We start from the raw sequence: 8,911 nt of genomic DNA on the forward strand, positions 1-8,911 counted from the left end.
CCAGTTTTGAGAGCTCATTCTTAATCTTTCCCTGTTTGCTGTAGAGGATGTTGATCAGGTGGTTCCGCAGTTTCTTTGAGAGTATGTGGCACAAGCTATCAGCATAGTCTGTGTGGTATGTAGATTGTAATGGATTTTTTACCTTCAGTCCTTTTGGTATGATGCCCATCTGTTTGCATTTGGAGAGGAAGATGATGTCTGTCTGTATCTGTACGAGTTTTTTCATGAAGTTGACAGATTTCCACTCTATACGGCTAAATTCAGTGCCTTGCATAATGACAGGTTTCAGAGTAGCAGCCGTGTTAGTTTGTATTCGCAAAAAGAAAAGGAGTACTTGTGGCACCTTACAGACTAACAAATTTATTTGAGCATAAGCTTTCGTGAGCTACAGCTCACTTAATGCATCCAATGAAGTGAGCTGTAGCTCATGAAAGCTTATGCTCAAATAAATTTGTTAGTCTCTAAAATGCCACAAGTACTCCTTTTCTTTTTGCGAATACAGACTAACACGGCTGCTACTCTGAGACCCTATAGTGAAACAGTCCTGAGACAGGTTAAAAGAAAACTTACAATGGAGACTCCACTACTGTTAAAGCAAAGTATAAAACACTGAAATATAGAACAGTGTCCTACAGCACTGTTAAGAAAAACTTAACAGATGGTTAAATACACACAATTCAAAACCAGCTTAGAGGCTCGGACCGCAGCCATAGCCCGAGCGGCTTTATGCCACCAGAGCAGCACAAGACAACCAGAAAGTTGGCTGAAATGATTACATGTATAAGGGGAAGTTTCCAAGTGGTGTATAGAGCTCTCTGCTACCTCCCTCCCACACTCCAAGCTAAAACAGGTGTAGTGGCTAAAAAGCCTCCCTGTGCAGGCTTTCACCAGCTACCAGGAGAGCACTTGGGGTATGTCTACACTGCAATTAGACATCCACTGTAATTAGATGCCCAGGCCAGCTGACTCAGGTTCGCAGGGATATTTAATTGTAGTGTGGACCTTTGGTCTCGGGCTGGAGTCTGGGCTCTAGGGCCCTTCCTCCTCACAGAGTCCTAGAGCCTTGGATCCAGCCTGAGCCAAAACATCTATTCCACAATTAAACAGCTCCGCAAGCCCGAGACAGCTGGCATGGTCCAGTTGCATGTTTTTAATTGCAGTGTAGACTTACCCTAGGTGTTTTAGAGCAGTGAAAGCGACAGCTGCCTTTGCTAGGCATGAATGGCCTAGCCCTAGACAGGTGTTCTTCAGCTAGTGGATTGTGACTCCCCAATTCCCCAGTTACCTTTTTGTGATCCACAGGGAGTTGTTGAAAAATGTATTACATTTCTAAAGAAAAGAAAAAGAAATTCCAGCATAACTCTGGGGTGACCAAAATCTTCAAAGTTTGTGAGGTTAAATTTAGTAGTTGTATTTAAGACTTATCATTCATAAGTTTTTCCTTTATCACAAATGTTAGGGGGTTGTGAAAAAATCACTTTGAATAAGGGATTGTCAGTCTGAAAAGGCTGAGAAACACCATCATAAAACAAGCTAAGCTTCCTTTACTCCACCAAGGGACACCTCTATGCCAAGGAAATCCCCAGCTGGCTGCTTAGGCTAGCTCTAAGGATGGCTTGTGAAGCTGGAGTGGGACAGAGAAGCTTTATGGGGGGTCAAGCATTTGGACCCATACTTTTAAAACTTCATTTCTAATTTTTTATAAAGTTCATGTGGCCTGTGAAATTCCAGTGGGAGAGGTTTCTTTCTGGAGAAGTTGGGAAGCTAGCATCAATCTTATAAATGGTGTAGCCACTCCCTAATTAAACCAACATTTGGAATGGCTGCAGATGCTTGGTTACCAACCCCCATTCTATATTGATTCTATTTTTATTTCATCTTTCTGGTTTGATTAGTACCAGACCTCTCATCAGTGGTTGCAGCTCCCATGGGTCTCTTCTTTCAATCACTTTGCACTTATATTCAGTCTTCCTGTGTGTTCACAATTGCTGGGGGTATCTACTGTATATTTGCTTTTTATACCAGCCCCTCCCCTCACAAAAAAGTGGGGTGAAAAAACAGTGGAAAAAGGCAGGAATCAGCTATTCAAGATGAACAAGAGGTTAAAATGTTTCTTTGGTCCAAAAAAAAAAAGTTTTTGGAAATATTGAAAGACAAGGATTGGGTAACAAAGGCAACTTGTAGGAATTGTCACCAATGAAACTGAGCTTGAAACAGAAGCTAGTCTACAACCATATGGAAATGTTTAACAGTGCCATGGTTTATGAATCATTGTTTTTCCTGGACTTTACTTTCTCAAAAGAATGCAGGGCTTGGATAAGGTTAAATGTGTGAGGAAATGGATTGAGTGCACGTGGCTATTAAATTTTGTTAAATGTATTTTACTTTACTTTTTTGCCACATGCCCTAATAGCAAGGAAAGGAGAACATTGGTATTTGCGTTATTTATTTAAATGTTTGGAACAGAATTCTTCTCTTACATCTGCATAGCCAGTTATAACACAGATATTTTGCTCTTCTGACATGCACATAAATTTACGGGTAACTGCCCTGGCATCAGTCGATCTGGTACGCTGATCCTCGATTAAGTTCAATGGCACTCCATGAGGACTGAAGGGTCCACCCTCACAGATCTGCCTAAAGGATTGCGATCACAATGAACAAAAAAGCTGGTGATTAATACCAGGTCTTGGCTGGGGGGAAGAAAGAGATGCCTTTAAACTAGAAATATGCCAAAGACCTTCTTACCCATTTTATTTGGAGTATGAAACTCAGTATACTAATATGATGCAATTGTTTTATTAATTTGTTGGTTACACTGAATACCATATGCAGCACCCATAGTCAATAATAACTTAGTGTATAGATTATGCTGGAACTATTGTGAAATTGGGAGGAATTTCTTGGTGACATTCAGAGGTTAAAGTATAAATAGCATCAGTGCTGCTTTAACCTTGGGAGAAATTCTAAACAATTTTCAAATACAAAGGGAAGCTCTGAGAGCAGTTTTATGGCTACCTATTTCTAATTTTGGCTTTGTGTACACAACAATTGTATAAGATTCATATTCTGTAAATATGCATCTCATAAAGAAACCACTATCTTTGACATCTTTAGAGAGAGGAGAAAATTGTCCTTAAACTTAGAAGAGAGTATAATGGGGAAGTTAATATGGGTGTGTCAGAAAGGTCTCATTTGAAGTAGATTACTGTAGATTATTAATTAGGTAGAATTAGCTGAGGTGTGATCTGACTAACGTTTGTTGTTGCATGCAATTAAAAAAGCAGATTATTTGTAACTACTAATCTCCAAACACTGAAAATGTATGTTCATTTGTTACTGAAATTTAGTTTAATATTTTCTCTGGTTTCATTCTGAAAATAGTGGTGATGGAAATTGACTATTGAGTTAAAGTGAGCTGTTGTTGTACCTCAAGGATTGGAGTCCAATTTACAAATATGGCCCCGGTGACTAAAGCTGGGAGCACAATGGATTTTTGGGTTGTTGGCAATTTCGAAAAGTCAAAATTTTGTTTTGGGTTGAACAAACTATTGTGTTTTGATGTGAAAAGAAACATAGTGGTTCAATTTTGAGCATTTTTAACACGTTAGAACTTTCCTTTAATTTTATAAAATTCAAAAGTCATTTTGAACTGAAAATCAAAATAATCTGTTAGAAAATATTGAAATGAAAGGCTTTTATTTTTTTCAGATTTTTCCAGAAGTATCCATTTGGTGAAAGCAACACAAATTTGCAAGACATTTCAGTATCACCATCATTTTTTGCCCAAAAAAAAGTTTTTGTTTGAAAAATTTACCCTCGTCTACCTGTGGCTGCTAACAAGGTTTAGGATCAAGAAGAAGAAATCTGCAAAATCCCTTCAAAAATCTATTTATAAGCCATGAAGGATTTAGAGTTGGTGACAAATCAGTATCATTCACAATATTGTTCAAACAGATCTTACACCCACCTTTTATTAAAACATGCTTGATTTTCATCAGTCTTTACTCTGGTGAATGTTTGTATATGCGCTGTGCTTGATCAGGGAACCTTAACCTGAGGACTGAATTGTAAAGCTGATTTCTTTAAATACTGTAAGGCTAGAACACTCAGCCCTTATTAATAGCATCAGTCCTTTTGGTTCAGTATTGTGACTGATCCCACAGCAGGGTGTTGTGTACCACAGCACTCACAACTAACTCCTTATTGATGTTGTGCGCACCATGAGCGGGAGGCCAAGTGCAGTAGGTATTTGAAGTGCTCAGTTGTACAGGTTCTTGTTCTTATTGGGTTCCCATAAACACAGACACACAGTGAGGAAATAACAGAACTACTTTACTTGGGCTGACAGAAGAGGCAACCACTCTGACACTGTTTGTTTAATACAGTAGAACCTCAGAGTTACAGACACCTCGGGAATGGACGTTGTCCATAACTGAAATATTTGTGGCTCTGAACAAGCCATTATGGGATGTGCCTCAGGGCAGACTGCTCAGAGCGGGGGCTCACAGCTCTGCAGTGGCTGCCCGGCGAGTGGGGGTGAGGACAGGCAACTGGTTCTAGCCCCTGGCTGCAAGGGTGATGGGTGAGGCACCCTGGGGCACCTCAGTGCAGGCTGTGGCCCTCTAAAGCTGAGCTGCTCCTCCAGAGCTCAGCGTGCAGGCAGGAGCTCGGGCTCTGGCTCCAGCAACTTACACTCCAGACCAGGTTTCAGTAGCAGCTTGGGAAATTTCTTTCCCAGCCTCTGAGCTTGCAAGCTTGTCCCCCTCACAGCCAGGTGGGAGAGGGGAAAACAGGGTTCACCACCTCCTACCTGTAAAATGGCTGCCCCAGGCCGTGGTGAGTACAGGGTGGGGGTGCAGACAGGCAGCCTACATGTGCCCACCTTTAAGATGCAATACAAGCACAGTACAGTACTGTATTTTCTGGCTTGTTTGTGGTGGGTTTTTTTTGTCTCCGCTGCTAGGGTGACCAGATGTCCCAATTTTATAGGGACAGTCCCGATATTTGGGGCTTTTTCTTATATAGGTGCCTATTACCCCCTACCCCCTGTCCTGATTTTTCACCCTTGCTGTCTGGTCATCCTACCCACTACTGCTTGATAGCTTACTTCCAGTTCCTCACAGTGTCCGGTTGATCGCTCAGTCTGTAACTTTGGTGTTTGTAACTTTTGAGGTTCTACTGAAGTTGCAACAAAAGATTAAAACAGTTTTGCATCTTCCTGTGGCTACTGCTGTTCCCCTGCTGGCAACAGGGTAAATGAGCCCAACTCTCAGCCTTCCAGGCCATTTGTCAAGCTGCTTACTGCCTACCCTTTTCTTTGCAGCTCCCTTCCAGGCTGTGCATCCTGCATGCAGGCAGCCTTCGGCTCTCCCTTAAACCTGATCCCCTCTGGCCTCAGATTATTACTTCCTTTCCTGTACTGGAAGAGATTAAGAACCCCTCTGATAACTGGACAGAGAACCGTGGCGTGAGAATGAGCCAGTAAATTGGTTACAATATTGCATCCAGCTTCCCAACAGAGCACTGCTGAAATCTTTTGCCTGGCCATAGAATCACCTCTTACCATGGAAAATGTTGCTGGAACGTACAATGGTGTATAATAAGCAGTTTAACAACATTACTTTGGGAGGTTCATAGTTTTCTGTTACCTGTAGGGCAAAGGATGAAAGCTGCAGTGGGAGGGGGAGTTAATATAAATGGCATAAGCCATTCATGAAGGAAAGAAGATGCTTCTGCTCCTACAAAGAACAAATTTAGGCCTTGCAGTCTGCATTTTTAAAGCCCCAAAAGTTTAGGTTCTGTAGCTACAATAAATTAAATTTATATTTACCCATATATATAAATTCATAGAAATTTTTTTTAATTTCAAAAGTAAGAGATGACGCTGTGCTTGACCAACAGCCATAGGACAAGTGGTAGCAGTCAGAAGTATAGCAAATGGGACTGGATGAATGGAATTAACTTAATGACCACAATATGATTTATGATATTTGGGAGAAAACATCAAATAGCTGGAAATGCCATACCTCCCAAGCAAATTAAGACATGCTTTTAAAGGCAATGCATTCCCAAGAGAACTCTAGTGAGTATGGCAGATCAGAGCTCAGCTCACTTTTAAAGCATCACAGATGATGAAAGTGTCTGAGCTAATCTGCATTCAAAATGTTTTCCTTTTGTAATTAAAAAATGTGTATGTAGATGCATTACCTAGGGACACTACTGACTTAATCAGAACATTTACACAGTGGCATGATCTTAACCATAAGATGAGGCTGGGAGACAAGAGAGAAAATGGACTTTGTTAGTTCTAGCAGAGATGTCACAAGTAAAGCTATCTGAAAAACAGATATTTTGGTTCAGTTCTAAAATATATATATTTTTTAAATTGTTGACCTGAAAGCGATTTTTCAAAAATGTTGGTAAATCAAAAAGCTGGGGGAAAAATATTGATTTCATGTCAAATTAAACATTTTTAAAGTGTTGGGTTTTTGTATAACATTTAAAAATCATTTTGACCCAAAACCACAACATTTTAAAACAAAATATTTAATGTTTATACTTTTTTCAGAATTTTTTCAACATGAATAGTTTGGTGAAACAGACACAAATTCATGAAACATTCTAGTGTTGCCAAATCGGAATTATTTGCCAGAAGAAAGTCTCGGATGAAAAATTTCACCCAGGTAAGATTTGTTTATATGATTGCAGTTAAGGCAAAATAATACTTTGCTACCTGACCCTCTACATTTTACTTTACATCCTTCCCCTCTCCGCCAGCTACAGAAATTGCCATTTCCAAAAATTGTATATACCGTAGTGTCAAGTGTTATCTAGTGGATGGAAGGTAGAACTAGACAATAGTGTCACACTACAGTATAGACAGGAGGACTGTACTAAAAGCATTTTGTTATCTATTTAATATTTGGTGGAGGAGGCAAAAAAACCCTGTCTCATCCATTCATTGGAAGTCTCCCCTCAATTTCTTCACTCCCCCCACTTATTTCATGAAAATACAGAAACTGAATCAAAATCAGGTTTTGAATTGTAGTATAATTGTGCTTTTCGTGGTAGATAATTAAACTGCTATGTCTTTGGGAAAAGGTCAGCATGTTGGGGTAGCATATATTCATCTCTCTAGGGCATTTGCCTTCATTAGCCATGAATCACTGTTTCATGAGCTAAGAACCTTGGCTAGGCTCCATCTACCCAAAAATATGTTGTAAAACCATATGAATTCACTGAGATTCACTGTAATAGTTTGTTACTAATTAAGCTGCATATGCCTCTTTATGTTACTCAGACAACTAATACTCACTGGTGTTTAGACACAGATTAGATGTTTAGTACTTCTTTTTTATTGCCATGCTTTGGAGTCCATTGACATGTTTGTCACTGCTCTTGTTCTATGTACACAGGGACCTGCTAGAAGGGTTAGTGAAGAGACATACATTAGGATGCCTTCAATATGCTGACAACACCCAAGTTTCTCATTTCATCTTTGCCAAACCAAATGGTACAATAGGCAAACACTGATTGGTCTATGATTGGGCATAGACAAAAGCTAGTTTGTTGTGGTTCAATACAGATAAAATGGAAGGAACATTGCAGGGAAGCACCTGGAAGAGAGGGAGAAGATTATATTGGAAACTTTCATTGAAGGTGTATGCCCACCAGTTGTAACAAGTTCAGAATCTGGGTGTCTAGTTAGATGCTCACTTGCTGTTAAGGTGATCAGATGGCAATGGTGGACATGATTTTATTTCATTCTGTCTCTTTTTTTTTTTGCACGAGATTGCAACCTTTTCTTTAAGAAACAAACTTCACTCCATCCCATATCGCTTTGGCCCAGATCCACAAAGAGATTTAGGTGCCAAAGTCCTAGAATCAGGCACCGCTGTGATCCAAAAAACTATGCTCTGCTGCCGGCTATTCCAATAGGTGCTTTGTGGATCTGGGCCTTTGGATTTTAAACCACTGCAATATGATCTGCATGGGGCTGTGGGCCCTAGCATCATCCATACACTAAAGCTGTTGTAGAGTCTAGCAACCTGTTTATTAGTGGAGCATCCTACCTACATAGATAGGACTTATTTTACACTGGGTTTAATTTTTTTAAGTAAGACACCATAAGACACCGTATTTTTTAAACTTTTTTTTGTGCTTAAAACCCTTGTGATCAAAATAATAAGTAAAATAATATTTGTAGTACCTGTGTGAGTAAAATAAATTGCAGTTCCCACAGAAGTGAATTTTGTTTTGTTTTTCAATTAACCTTTGGGCAATATACAGAAGAAGGCATTCCCACTGTCCTTTAGCACACTTCAAATTCAGCCAAACAGCTGACAGCATGAATTGAAACTTTGATAAGAGCTGAACATGACTTTAGCAGAATATCTTCTTAATGAACTAAATTTGTTCGGCAAACCTAGAGACAGAGTTATTGTAATAGAACTCAGATTTGCTTTCAGGAATAGACTGGCAAGGATGAGATGTGTCTAGCAGCACAGTTTAAAAGTCTGATTAACTTACACACAAAAACTGAGCAAGTCACCTTTTCAGTGTACTATAATAAGCACAAAGCTTGTATTTATTTATACAGAGCACAGGAACAGCCGTATTGATCAAACCAGTGGTCCAGTTAGTCCTACATCCTGTGTCAAACAGTGGCTAGTACCAGATGTTTGAGAGGAATCTGCAAGAAGTTGTGCAATAGCCTGCCCAGAGGAAAAGTCCTAGCCTCCATTACTTAGAGGTTGACTTAAGCCCTGAATTACAAATATAGCTTTATAGTTTTTATAGCTTTAAAAAACCTGTTCTTAACAAAAATCTTTACTATAATAATTGTGGATATTCTTGTTACTCACTTTAATGCCAAATTCTTTTTAAAATCTGGATAAGGTTTTGGTGT

At 39.5% G+C, this 8,911-nt stretch overlaps 1 long non-coding RNA gene across 1 annotated transcript in view; it reads left to right on the forward strand.

Moving 5' to 3' along the window:
- Window positions 1-8,271, forward strand: part of LOC122457728 — a 29,925-nt gene extending 21,654 nt beyond the window's left edge. The window contains exons 2-3 of the long non-coding RNA XR_006277402.1: window positions 6,592-6,686; window positions 7,419-8,271. This is a non-coding gene — a long non-coding RNA (uncharacterized LOC122457728). The remainder of the gene's footprint in view (window positions 1-6,591; window positions 6,687-7,418) is intronic.
- Window positions 8,272-8,911: the final 640 nt, after the last annotated feature.

The sequence above is a fragment of the Dermochelys coriacea genome, chromosome 1 (assembly GCF_009764565.3).
Source record: "Dermochelys coriacea isolate rDerCor1 chromosome 1, rDerCor1.pri.v4, whole genome shotgun sequence".
Lineage (NCBI taxonomy): Eukaryota > Metazoa > Chordata > Testudines > Dermochelyidae > Dermochelys > Dermochelys coriacea.